The sequence below is a fragment of the Eutrigla gurnardus genome, assembly GCF_963514095.1.
Source record: "Eutrigla gurnardus genome assembly, chromosome: 10".
NCBI lineage: Eukaryota > Metazoa > Chordata > Actinopteri > Perciformes > Triglidae > Eutrigla > Eutrigla gurnardus.
The window spans coordinates 8139267-8153500 of NC_139924.1; the positions used below are offsets into that span (position 1 = coordinate 8139267).

At 43.9% G+C, this 14234-nt stretch overlaps 1 long non-coding RNA gene across 1 annotated transcript in view; it reads right to left on the reverse strand.

Annotated features, from left to right (window-relative positions):
• Nucleotides 1-1162: 1162 nt before the first annotated feature.
• Nucleotides 1163-14234, reverse strand: part of LOC311020381 — a 134612-nt gene continuing 121540 nt past the window's right edge. Inside the window, exon 3 of the long non-coding RNA XR_014597900.1 lies at nucleotides 1163-1175. This is a non-coding gene — a long non-coding RNA (uncharacterized lncRNA). The remainder of the gene's footprint in view (nucleotides 1176-14234) is intronic.

Genomic DNA, 14234 nt, shown 5'->3' on the forward strand with positions numbered 1-14234 from the left:
CGGCGTTTCTACTTAAAGGATACCCCTAGTTTATCTCCTGAATGCTGGTAAAAGGTTGCATTTGTCTGCTCTACGGCTGAAGGAGCATTTGGAGTGGGGCAGCCTTGTCAAGATTTTATGAGGCATCCACTCCTTAAATGGGGGACTCCAAAGAACGAAGGCCCTTCGAATTAGGATGCAGCAGTCACAGTAATAGAGTAACCTTGTGCGAACCATCGTTCTATTATGATAATGTGCGTCGGAGTGCTCATAACTGGGACTGGCATCAGCATTAATATCAACAGTTTAATGTGGCTGTTAAGTTGCAGCATGGGGCGAGGTAGAGGTAAAAGGCCAATGCTGTGTTTAAATATTAATAACAGACGAGGAAGAAACTCTATAGGTGTATGTTTGGGCTGCCGGTGGGCAGACAAGAGACAGCTGTGGGGAGAGAAAGGCATCGGGGATGTGGCTCTTTCACCTCTGCTGCCTGCGTGTCCTCAGACCGGCTGTTGACAACTGGATTACTTGTAGCAGGTAAACGCTGTCCGTGGTCCTGATTTGTCCGCCGAGAGTAGAAGCAGCCCAGTCGGAGCAACTGGAGGATATCACACATGGCACAAGGGCAACTTATTGAAATTCTTTTCATTCTCACTTCGGCTACAAGCAGGGAGCGTTGGGTGACTTAAAGGACAGCGCCTCTGGATTCGACCCACTTCTCACTTTTAAATATTTGCACTATAAAAGGTTTGGTTGGCGAGACACAATATTGACACTTGATACAAGTCGCTTTATGCGTCTCAACACTGTTAAATAAATAATGTGTTCCTTCCCTCAAAGCATCTGAGATTAGATAATACTTCATTTAAGAATGTATTACAGCAAAGCGCAGAATAATCTATGATCAATATATTTTAACTCAACCAAGAGTTTTCAAAACAGTGCTTGTCGTCAGTTTGATTACAATGCAAAAGAAATGTAACTTAAAAAACAAACACACACATGCAGAACTACGGAGCCCCTAAAGGGTCATGGAAGGATTTTTTTTTTTTGCGAGATCTCGCAATACTTTTGCGAGATCTCGCAATACTTTTTGCGAGATCTCGCAAAAAAAAAAAATCCTTCCATGACCCTTTAGGGGCTCCGTACAGAACAGATATCAGGGGGGGAATATTTTCGCTTAGCAGTTTTTAAAACTTCTTCCAATTTGACTTGGCCTCTTCCTTTCTCTTCCGATTCAGCTGGCTGCTTCGTTTCCTGATAGGAAGTATGAAAACTACTTGGATCGAGTAAATGAAAAGCCATCGCCTATTTCACTCCAGAGTTAATATCCATGTGTTTATAAGCTTTGGAAACAAATCACCAAACAATCTGTTGTAAAGGCAATGTTCGGCTAAAAGGAGCCGATAATACACTCCCATTCCAGCTCGTTGACGCAACACACAACAAGCCTTAAAGATGGATTTCTGCATTCAGTTACATGGACATTTGGCTACATTCAGCTGGCATTGCTTTCGCTGCCGTGCAGAATTTGACTGTTGTTTAGACTGTTTGGCATGTCGGAACAAAATGAGGAAAGTCGAATTGCCTCTAATAGTATTTGAAAGCCGTTGCTGTTTTATGGCCGCATTATGGTTCCATCACGCCACGTTTTGGGGGAAGCTGATATGGATTTGAGAAAGACTGCAGTCTGCTTGTTTCCCTCCGCCGTTTGCTGCAGGGACCATTGCGAGGATTTAGAACCACAGTCACGATTTACTGTATAACCTGACAGCAGCCAGAGCGCCCAGGGGAGAGGCTGAGCCGGCCCAATGAAGATAAATAGAAAACAGAATCTTAAGTAGCTTCAGTTAAAGGCAAATACCACAGAATTCGGTTAAAATTTCATCGGGCCTGGGGCAAAACAGTTTGTCATAATGAATAATATATCCTATGGCAAGAAATAAGAAAAGATTATCCTGTCAGGCCACACAGTACAGCTCTACCGAGAATTAATTTGGGAAAAGTCTCATTTGGGTGTGAAAGCTCCTATCAGTTCCTCTGTGTTGTAATAAGTTTGGTTTGAGGAGACCCGGGTTGCACATTTTAATAACATCAGAGAAGATTCCTGTGGTTTCTTTGGAGGAGCTGTTTACATTCACTAATACTCACAGGGTGCATTCAAAATAGACCATTTGACCTTTAAAGAAAGATGTAGTGACACACTAGAGGAAAAATCTTTACGGTGACTTTGTTCTCCAGTGGGGAGAAAAAAAACAAACAAAACAAACAAACAAAAACTTTAATTTAAACCGAGGACTTTAGAATCCCACGGCAACCATTATCATCACCCTCGGGCAGCGCTCTCCTTTAGGCTCAACCTGTATTTGTTTAAAGTGTATCTGGGATGGAGAAGAAGTTCCTGACACTTATCTTCACAATGGAATGTAATAATGTATTAATCAGAGCCAGCGTCGTACAAGTCTGTCTCATTGTATTTTAATCTGCAGCAGTCATATTTCATTGTCTCATCTGTTGCTTAAACAACGTGATCTGACCATTGAAGCCCCCTGTGCTGTTTTAAAGGGCTGTTTTCAGTCTGAACAACGACTAAGCCAGAGGCACTGCCTGTAGGAACCGAACCCTGCGTTTCTGCACTAGTGATGGAGAAGTTTGACCCGACACCACCTCTGCAATGTCATATGATCTATCTTGTCTAAACTATAACCATTTACCATAATATCCCGGGTATATATATATATATATATATATATATATATATATATATATATATATATATATATATATTAGGTGGATGCCATCAGTTGCACAATATGTTCCATCACAGCAGCCCTCTGTGATTTGGTGACATGAAATGAAATTGAAATTCAGAATATTTCTGCCCCAAAATAAAAAAAAATACTGCAGATTTCCAGAAGCATGTCAGCATCATTTGATTGCTACAATTTTAAAATCCTTTCCAGGGGTGTGGCTTTGTGGTTCACAGACACCGAGGGCAGGCACACAAGCTCCTCAGCAGTGGGGGGGCGTCACACAAACAGCTCATCGGGCAGGCTGCAGGAAATGTTCTGTCCTTGTTCATGCACAGCAGTGTGACACGCGCTGCAGCGAAATACACTTTTCTCCCGAAAATGACAGGCTTGACAGGTGAAAACCTTCCAACCTGAAAGGGGGGGGGGGGGGGGGGGGGGGGGGGTAGTGTAATTGTATGTGTCTTCAGATTTATTGAGGTAAGCAGCCATGATTCAAAGATGTGTGTGTGTTTGATGTAGTGTGGATGTGGACAAGGATGAGGATAACTTGAGGACCGGCCTGATTGAGATTTATTAATGCATGTGTTACTGGAAAGTGGATTCCAGGGAGCAGAATATGAGAGAAGAAGAGGCAGGGGGCGCCGATACAAGAGAGAAACGACTTGTAATCACAGCGTGGGTGTCCAAGTGGACAACTTATTAAGAAGTTTTTGGCAATGCGTGTCATTTCTTAATGGCAATTTTTAGAAAAGGAAGGAGGGAGAGAAGAGATTGCATGGTGAAAGGGAGAGGCCTCGTTCAGAGAGACTAGAGGGAGTGTTGTGTGTCAGCGGACTGTTGAACATGTCCAAGGTCGGGGGAGAATGAACGGCCTGAAGGGAGCAGGGCAAAGAGGGAGACATGAACCAGAAGAAGAAAGACAGAAGGTGGCAGGAGGACTTCTAAGGGGGATATAAGTGTGACGTAGGATAGAAATGAGAAGATGAGTGAGGAAGAGAGGACTGCATAGGATTGTCAGGAGCGTCTAGAGAGAGGAGTGAATGGAAGAAAACTGGGCAAAGACAAATATGACATTATAGGGGAAATTAGCTCATGAAGCTGGAGTGGGAAGGATGGGAAAGGTTAAGAAAAGTGGAAGAAATAAATGTATTGCAGTGGGCATGCTGGAGGACAGAAAGTTGAGGTGAAAAGCACAATGGAATCCTAAATGTCTTCACGCTCCCTACAGTATATTCTCTTCCTATGTGGAAGTCAGGCTGGAGAACCTGTCTGAGAAGGAAAGGAAATAAACACAATGAAAAGGAGTGGAGGAGTTGTAGCTTCCCATCCTGTATTACGTAAACATACCCAACACGTGTTGCTGCTGATGCTCCCACACAAACATGTAGTTTCTTTCTTTGTCATTAGTTTACTTTCTTTATCGTCTTTTCCCCCGTGCTTTCATTAACTCGACCTTCTCTGTGTCTCTGTCGGATTGCCTCGCTCTCCCCTCTACTTTATCTTCCCTTTCATTTTCACTTGGATTTTCTCCCGAAACAAGCACTTTCTCTTCCAAACAGGGCTTTTCTTTGGCTCTCTCGGTCCCCTCTATCCCTCAACATGGTTTTTGTCCTGCTGCACGGATCCATTCATTTTATTTCTATGAAAAACCCACACCAGGACAGTCGTCAAAGCAGATTACTCATGTACAGAGAGCTATCTTTTTTTCCCCTTTTATTTGCTGTCTTGCGGTGCCAAACGCCCACAAACAGGGTGAGGTACCATCACAACCACCACCAATGAAATGCAGACAAGCATTTAAATAGATTTAAATACAATGCAAACACTGGGAGATGCCTTATTTGTCTTGGCCTGATTTAGCATTCATTTCTAGTATCAAAGAATCCTCTGCAAAGATTATTACACAATGTCAAAGGCAAATAAAGCGGAGGGACTTCTGTTGTTGCAGAATGAGTACTAATATGCGTTAGGCTACTCTATGAAATAATTTCTTAGCAGGGGTTAAAAACAAAATGAGAGCTCTGAAAGGCTGTTTGTAGGCACAGCACAGCTTTGTGCCAAATACAGCATGATGACAACGTCCCAAAGTATTAAGCGTTTGACTGGATGATAGAATTTGATGAAAAGCAACTGATTCGGAACAAATTCATCCAGAGGGGGGAGGTTTGTACCACATTTGATAGCAATCCATCCAATAATTCTCAAGACATTTAACTCAAAATCACTACTCATTAGTATTGTTTAAAATCTAGTGTCAATCTATATTAGTGGATAAGTGAAAAGCTTTTTTTGAGTGTTTCTTTTAGTATCTGTTGTCCACAGCTTCTTTATTCTGTGTGGGAAAAGCTTCTCATCCAACTTATGAAACTGTATCCCATTTTAAGATATGACGCAACCATTTACAAGGTGAAGTAGAATTATTATTATGACTGACGCAGCGTCGGATTAATGCCTCAATCATACAAACTACTTTAACCAAAAGCATTTTATTATTTATTTATCATCCTTTTTGTTCAGCAGCTGTCGTCATGTCACTGTGATTGAATGATGCGGCTGAGGGCAAATTTAATTACCCACCGCACCTTCTGCTCTACATCCCACTTTACCCAGCCTTCTTTTACACGTTTACATTGCATCATCTACATGAACCACAATAGATGTGTTTTAATGCATGACTATAAGTACATGTGGCTGGTCAGCAGTGAGTTGCAACGCCTGTCAAACGTGTAGGTCAAAGCTTTGTTGATACGTTTCCCCATGGTTAAAGTCTTGAGGGAGAATGGGTGAAACCAGCAGCCACAGTTCACTGGTTCCACAGGAGCTGAAGGTAGAAGGCATCTGGGTGAACTCAGACTCATGTCAAGATAAGCAACAGTTTCAACCATCAACATCCCCAATGAATATTTAGGATGTTGCAGAATATGGCAGCTGGAAAAAGTGGAAAAAGTTTACTAAAACTTCCATGGAACATAATACATCTTCTTTTCAGCCAGAAATGTGGATCTAAAATTGTGTGTGTGTGTGTGTGTGAGCTATTACTAGATGACTCGATAGGCGTAATGGCTCTGCCGGTGCATCAGAATGATTGAAATGAAAATAGATGGAAACTGTCAGAGAGGTTGAACGTCACAGAGTTGGAGTAGTAGTATTGGGGAAAACCTGTAACTTAATTATTTAACGTTTACTAGAATATTACAGCGATGCTCCACGATCATGGTTTTGAAAGAAAGCCACCTGAGGTTACATGAATAAAGTATTTTCACATTTACATTTTTTGTTTTTAAGAAATACATTTACAGCTGTCTAGGATAGTGTGACACACACACGCACACGCACACACACACACACACACACACACACACACACACACACACACACACACACACAGCTGTATGCCTGTCATAGGGAGACAGATTATTAATGCACACACGCGGCTCCATGTCCTCCACTGACTGTTGGTAATTTTGCGGCCAGCAGAACACCGCCCAGCTGTACATGGTCGGATTAGGAGGAATACGTTATCTGAAGTGATGAAAACAGGTTTCAGTCATGACCGATCAAATCAATTTCAAAAGCGGCCCACTTTTCCAGCTGAGAAAAAAAACAGGTACATGGAGCGGACCTGTCACAAAAAGGTTTCTCCTGGGAGGGAGCCGATGTTGTTTTGTGGGAAATGCGGTCCCACCATGACCGAGCATACAGCGCCTTCATTTATATTATAATGTCGGGAGGGGCCGTCACATTTGGTTGAAGTGTTGCTCCGGTCTGACACTTCACATGGCGTGATGCACACTCAGGGTTAAGTGTTAGACATCATTCACACCATGGCCACGGGTCTACATGGTTAAGGCCTCAATGCTTCAAACAAAGTGTTTGTGAGATCACCTTGTTGAGGCTGAAACTGCATGACAATTATGTGAAACATGCAAAACCAGTGTGCCCGCTTCATGTGGGAATTGGCCAGGTCAGATGGATTGCATATTGACTCTGCACACTGGGAGATACCTCTCTTCATAAATATCAGACTACCATATTTTATTCACAATTCGGGTCGGTATCAAGCCCTCATTATCGATACTGAGAGTAGTCATACATTTCTGAAACAGACATCAAGGTTAATGTGTCCAGAAATGTTTATCAAGTCTTTATGTAATATTAAAAGACTCAACTAAACTACTTTTGGCTAGGCTTGGCCTGGTTTAAACATTTTCGAACCGGTCTGATGTTAAGCCAAACACCAGACCGGACCGGTATACCAACCTTTACCACTAGGTGTCGCACTTGCCACACCAAGTGAAACATTAGGCCATTTCACGCTGAAGATTGCACTGTAATCGCGGTAAAGAGATTCAAAATGGCTTTGCGGCATAACTCCGCAACGATGTCTCATTTTACAAAGCATCCCGGCTTTGTAAAACCGTTTTCATAAATCAAACCGGTTTAGCTCCGTACACCGAGCCGGACCGGTGAAACCGGAAATCGGACCAAGTCTACTTTATGTCAAAACTAAGATTGTAGGAAAGGATTTAAGAAGCTTCAAGGGACATTTTAATTGTGTATTCTCTGCCATTAAAAATGTTAAGATATTATAATACAGTATGACTCATAAGCCAAGTTTGTGGGTATTTTTGCATCAATATACCAGAATTACATTTTATATGAGTGTGCAATATGCATGCCAGCATGTGCCCTTTGATATTAATAGCATCTGAAATAATCTGAACCTGGGGTCAACGTGTGCTTCCCACGTAATCACCTGTCACATGCGCGCTGACACACATTTCGTCACAGCGAGAGCCAGACTCTCAGACGACTGTCAGCAGGGGTCAATCATCCCATCAGCCCTTTGCTGTTGACATGAATGATCGCTGCAGTTGGAAATTACCTGTTGTGACGCTGGAGGTTAAGCAGAGCAGCGCTTTTGCATTAACTCAACGCAGGTCTGATGAGCGCTGACAGCAGACGTGAGGGCCAGTAGGCTTCACCATGCGTGGATTTCATTTGAAGCCGCCTGCAGAAGCGTACCGACATTATTTCACAAAACAGATGTGACGGGTGATTCAACGTTGTGACCCTGATGAGGTACCTCCAGAAAACCCGTTCGCCCTCTACCCAACACGTGAGATTCTGTCGCACTTATGATGCTCTTACCTCTCTTCTGCAGCCGTAAATTAGAAGCTCTTACAAACGTTGGCCCTTAATTGCTAAATTTGAAGGAAAACATCCCCCTTGATGCTATTCAGACTATGATGATACATGGATGGATGCTTGGATATAACCACAATGAGTTCCACACCAACGCTGCCGAGCTGTTATGATCACAGTGGGGATTTCCACTTGACCATTTTTTCTTCTGTCATTTAACAAACCATGAGAGGCTCAAAGTCATATGTGGCATGAACAGGAGACCCCCCACGCAGCATGTGAACCCTCCATGCAGTGAGGCTTCCTGACACGATCTGAAGCCAATCACAAAAGAGAGTGTTACTCTTTTTGTTTCAGCACAAATGGCTCGGGGCATAATGGTGGGAACCAAGTTTTTATTCATGCAAAGAATTCAGGCAACGAAATCAGAGCTCAGAGAACTACAGAAAATGACACTTTATATGGGTTATCACATCTTTGCGTAGCCCAACTGGCTAACGCCCTATTTCATTTAGAAATTACAGCTGGTTGGGCTCTGTCAAAGAGACATTTATGCACTAATCCTGCTAATTTTTCGAGCAAGCCTTTAAGTGTTGAGATTTTCCTCCTGTGGTCCTGATGTCGCAGAATCAGAAATGGAGGGGGAAAAAACACCATAGCAGGCTGTGGTCATCCTAATGATGCGAATAAACACAAATGACCCCGCGGTCAAACTCGTAAGGTGAAAATGAGCTTCATGTTTGGTGTGAACACACCTTTAGACTGTCCTGACACTCTTCTACGGCAACCTACTGCTAACCGGTTGCATATCAAATGGACAGACACGAGAGTGCTATTGATGTTCTCGCCTAAAACACAGCAAGAAAGCGAATAAGTGTGCTTCCCAAAGTGTCGGCCTCTATGCTTTTAATGGGATGCATAAAAATGTTTGCCTCTAAATCAGCAGAGAGGAAAGTAATTGTTTGTCAGATTTGTTTAGCAGCCCCATTCCCCTTAATAAAGTATAACAGAGTGCATATTGCCAGCAGACTCTTGGAACAATACAACTTTGATTCATGTCATTGCATCCTGCACATCTTCTAGCCGTTGTCCGGTTGCGTTGCGTCAAGCTACAACCAGCTGCAACTGGACACAACCGCAGGCGTTGCTTTACACGTCATCCTGCGTTAAAGAACTGACAAAGTGTCCCAAGTGTCGGCTCTGGTTGTTGCCACTTCAGAGCTCTGGTGTTGCAGCCAGTGTGGCATTATAGGCTGGCAATATCTCACGGATGGTTTATACTTAACAACACGCTGTAAAGACTTGGAACTGGCCTGTGGATTTATAGAAACCTTTGTAAAGTGGGAGTGCGGATTCCTACAAAGCCTCGTTGTGGGAGGGGGAAGACGGGGGGAAAAGAGAGAGTTGGGTAAGCGAGTGGGAGTGGCAGACAGAGGGACAGGCGAGGACGGAGAGTAAGAGATCAGATAGAACAGACAGTGGAGAATTGAAGTTAATTTGTTTTCTTTGATGACCACAGGACACCCAGAATCTGACTTGAAACATTAGCATATCGGATATCTCTGCGATCTCTGCCCTCAGATACAGATCCGCGATTATTTCTGTCACCATCCATTAATCTCCAAATCTGTCTCCTTGTCTCCTCAAGTCCTCCCCCAAAATTCTTCATCCTAGGTCCCTTACATCCCACACAGATAGTTGTCTCCTCCCTATCCCCTTTTTCCATCTCTGGCACACTTTTTCCATCTTCCATTGCTTTGCTTTTAACACACTTCCCTGCCTAAAGTCTCCTGGTCATCCATCTATTTAATGCCCCCTTTTATTTTCAGTTCCTCCAGTCCTTCCTCTGTCCCCCCCCTCTTCCTCACACCCATCCTTATTTTGCCCACCTCCTTTCCCCCCTGCATCCTGCATCCCTTCCCCTCTTCCCTGCCTCTTACACCGTTCGTTGCTTCTCTGAAATGTATTACTGTCATCTAGTGTTTAAAAAATGAACCACAGCACACATCTGTCTTTGATAAATAGCACTTCTGTTCCATCTGTTTTCCTCTCTAGTTAACAAACACAAGTAATATATACGGTAAAGATTCCTCCATTAAGACATGAAAAGGATTACGCAATTGTATTTTTTCTTTTATTGCTGGATCCTTTGGAAGTCTTGTACAATGAGAACTCACTGCTTACGAAATAATAAACATTCTGCAGGGCGTGTCCAAAAAAATACAATATAAACTTGCTTAACCACCAACTCACCCCCTCAATACACAAGTCTCTCCAGTTTAAAAGTATGTAAAACTCCAAAGGCTCTTGCTGTGATACTAATGTCTTACATACATTATTATTATACTGAGCATTAATGTGCAAACACCACGTAATATCATAGTATGCAGTCAGGGTAGAAGATGATTCTCACATTTGATCACATTGTACCTCCGAGGACGTAGCCACTCGAAATGTCAACGATTTACATGATCCTTTTGTAGTCATTTTAACAATGTCTGCCATTCAGTAGAACATGACTCAGCGTGATAGAATATGATCTCCACAGGTTAAAGGCTGTATGATTCAATTCCTGGATAACATTTTGGAAAAACAGCAATTAAGTAGTATTAACTGCACGTGATCGTCATGTCCTAAACATTTTTACATCACCACATTTTGATGTTCGGTTTTGTGTGAAATGGGCGTAACAAACGCGATGCATTTTTCAAACAGCAGCTGACAATCATTCTCGTTGGTTATCTGCCTCGGGCCTCTCACAATGACGTTGATGGGAAACGTAGGTACATTGAGCGCTGGCCAATTCATACCGAAAGCAACTGTGACACACACTGCCTCCGTTTCTGGGTGGAGGGCATTGCTCAACATCCTGGAAATGTTTCCAAATATTGAACTGACAGGGAAGGAAAAACTTATGGAAACAACATAGACAGAAGGTTCCGGGGGAAAAAGGATTCAGATTTGGACAAACTGTTCTCCGCAGGCTGTGTTCTGATCCGTTCGGCTTGCCCGGTCTCTTTGAATGAGACTAAAAAGTGATCCGACAGGCATCTCTCATTGAAAACAGATCGTTATGAAGTGAAGATGATTGTAAGACCGTCGTGCTTTCATATATGACAACACTGATGACAGTGATGAATACAAATCCAAACACAAGGCGTTGCGTCTCCATTCGCCTGCTCCACGGGGCCGCCCATAGCAACAGTCTGCCCAAACGGCTGTCTGCTGTTAGAAGGCAGATCTCATTGTGTGAACAGCAGGCCCAGCTGTCTGACTGTCAGGTGTGTGAAGGTTAATGCTTCTTTTGTTGGGTGAAATTTGCGATTATTGTATGCGTAGCCCAGTTCACCAGTTTTCTCATGTAGATGATCTAAAAACTAAAATTACAAATAATAAAAAAAAAGGAGGAATGTCAGTTTCAAGGGCTGTGATAGAAAGATCTAACTCATATGAGAGAAGTTTTAGGACTATAGTTTTTTTTTTTGCTTGTTAAATCAATGGAGGATGACGGAACACAAGGAGTGCCTCTCTGTTAAAGACCCAGTCGGCAAGTCCGGCGGATCGAGGGATTTTGAATGTTTACAACTCTCACGCTCCTCCCCCACGACCACCGAGCTCCTTCCCCTCGACTCCGTGCCCTTTGAAATCCCTTACATCACCCTACCTTTGAAACGCGGGTCCGATGTTGACTCTGGTTTTATCACGGGCACCGTCGCAATCTTTCTTTTTCCTTATTTTCCACTGGTGTTTTCTTTTCCTTGGTTGTTTTGGACCTTCTCGTTTCGGTTTTTAACAAGGAATTGGAAGCTTGTTGCTACTTCCCTCCGCCTCCCCCTGTGATAGTGGTACGACCCGAGGGAAGAGGGGCTCTGCGTGTGCACGAACACAGTCCTGCGTGCTGATTGGACAGGATGATCCGGGCGCTGTTGATTTTTTGCAAAACAAACAACAGGCTCTATGTGCACGTAGAGGTACACTTTTTTTTCTAAAACCGGATGATTTATGTTGTTCTATCGGAGCATAGCAGTGAGCAGTGAATATGATCAAAAAAATATTGCCGACTGGGACTTTAATCTGACTCTAGCAGGAAGATTATTCCAGTGCAGGATTTGGGACGGGGGTGTGGTCATGAACTAGCCTGGTGCAGCTAAATTGGAGCCAGGCAGCCGGTCGTGACGGAAAGCGTGGACTCGTAGGGCTAACCGTGGCCCGGAGGTACGGAGCTGCAGATCTGTTCGCAGCCGTGTGTGCCAACGCCAAGGGTTTTTAAAAGTATGAGCAGCCACAGGGAGCCAGAGGAGGGAGTGGAGGACGAAGCTGGCATGAAGGCGTTTGAGGAGACGGGCTGCGGTGTTTAGGATGACTCGTGGGAGGGGGGCCCGATGGAGTGCTTCAGAAGGTAGACTACAAGGAAACCGATGTAGCGATACTGGAGCTTGGAGGACTGCCTGCAGAAGACTCACCGGGTTTTATTAATGTTGTAGAGTGTAAACCTGCAGGATCGTGGGGAGATATAAAGCACGACTTTTAAAAGTGACACTACAAAGCCAGGCTGTCAGAGAAGAAACGCTGTTTGATCCATAACCGTGATCTACTGTTTATATTCTTTCCATACAGTTCCGAGTGAGGAGAAGAAAAACTGACATGTCGACATAAAATGTAATATGTAATGTTACCGTAGAGTTTAGACTCAATGGTGCTAATTTTTGGTCAAAAGACACGGTGCAAATTATTAGTTAATTCAGTTTATTCTGTGCTTTATTTGCAAGTGCGCTGGCTCAGCTGTTAAATCGACCTCTTTCATTAGCATATAATAGGGTTGAACCATGCAGTTGCTGCATGGCACTAGAGGGAGAAGCACTGCTGGCTCTGGAATCATAATTTTTTACAACAGTGAATCAACCAGGGCTGCATAATTTCAGAGAGGTGGTCTCTTTTTTTAAACTGGTGCATCAAAAGGAAGGAAATGAAAAGCATTCGGAGAGAGATGACTTGTGAGTTTGTGTCAGCTGACTGTGTCTACTAATTAAGGCTGGAGTGAGGATGAAAATACTGTATGTAGCCATTTAAGACACCAATGATCTCATCCATCATGGATGATGTGTTGTTTTAACTTGTGACAGACAGGTGTCAGGCGGTAATCGAAGGCTGGCGATAATTTGGATGTCGTCAACAACTTCCATGAAAAGAGTCCATCGCTCAGAACCCTATTTTGTGGCACAAAGGCCCATTTCTTTTGGAAATTGATGTATGTCGTCTTTGAAAACAGGTCATGAATACACTTTTGTTCACAAAGAATAATTTGGTAAAGCAGCTGGGAACTATAGTTTCAAGCAACTGTAATCTGTATTTTCATAACTTTTTTTCCTAGCCACATCTTGGGGCGGCTGTGGCTCAGAGGTAGAGCGAGTCGTCCTTCAATCAGAAGATTGGCGGTTTGAATCCTGGCTCCTCCAGTCTGCATGACGAAGTGTCCTTGGGCAAGATACTGAACCCCCGATGCTGCGCCATCGGCGTGAGGGTAAAAGTGACTGAATGTAGTGTAAAGCGCCTTGAGTAGCTAGTTAGCTAGAAAAGCGCTATATAGATGCAGGTCCATTAACCATCTCAGGGGCACCAAAATTGTTGCTGCATACTGTTGGGACCTAACCGTTAGGACTACACCATGCGGCCAGGACAATAGGACAAAGGGGATTAAAAACTACACCGCCATTTTAGTTTCACATCTCACCCAGGTGAGAGATGCGACGCCACACAACTGATGCCTATTGGCTGACAATCTTCAGGGAACCACGGGGGGTCCCCTGGAGCGGCCTGAGCTTTATAAACCGAAGCCGCCTGGAGAACGCTCTCTTATTCACTCTTACTCCGACTCCTACTCTGGCGTCTCTTCCTACAACCGGCGCAACACCACGTTGCAACGGGAGGCGACCCCCTCCTGCAGCGCACCGCTGCAACAAGAGGAACCAAGCCGGTTCCTGCCGTCCAGCTACCAGACGCTGTCTGAAGTAAGCTGACTAAATCGCCAAGCCGCGATTATATCGCCGCTCGTGGAAGGAGGAAACACCAACTGTTTCCTTTATTTGAGTTTGATCAACGAGAGGAAACCCGCTCCGCTCTCGTCTGGACGAAGCCGACTCATCACGTCCCCCGCTGACGCCGGGGACTCACGAACCACCGCCGTTACGGAACGCCGTCATCGTCTTACGCAACGATACCAGTAAGAGGCTATCAGTCTGGGCAGAGACACAAGTGATAGTGTAGGATATGCTTGTAATTCTTGTTAATGTGTTTTAAGTTCTGATCGCGGACCGCCGAGTCCGTTGGTTCATGTGCTGCTGTATTTGAATACTGTTC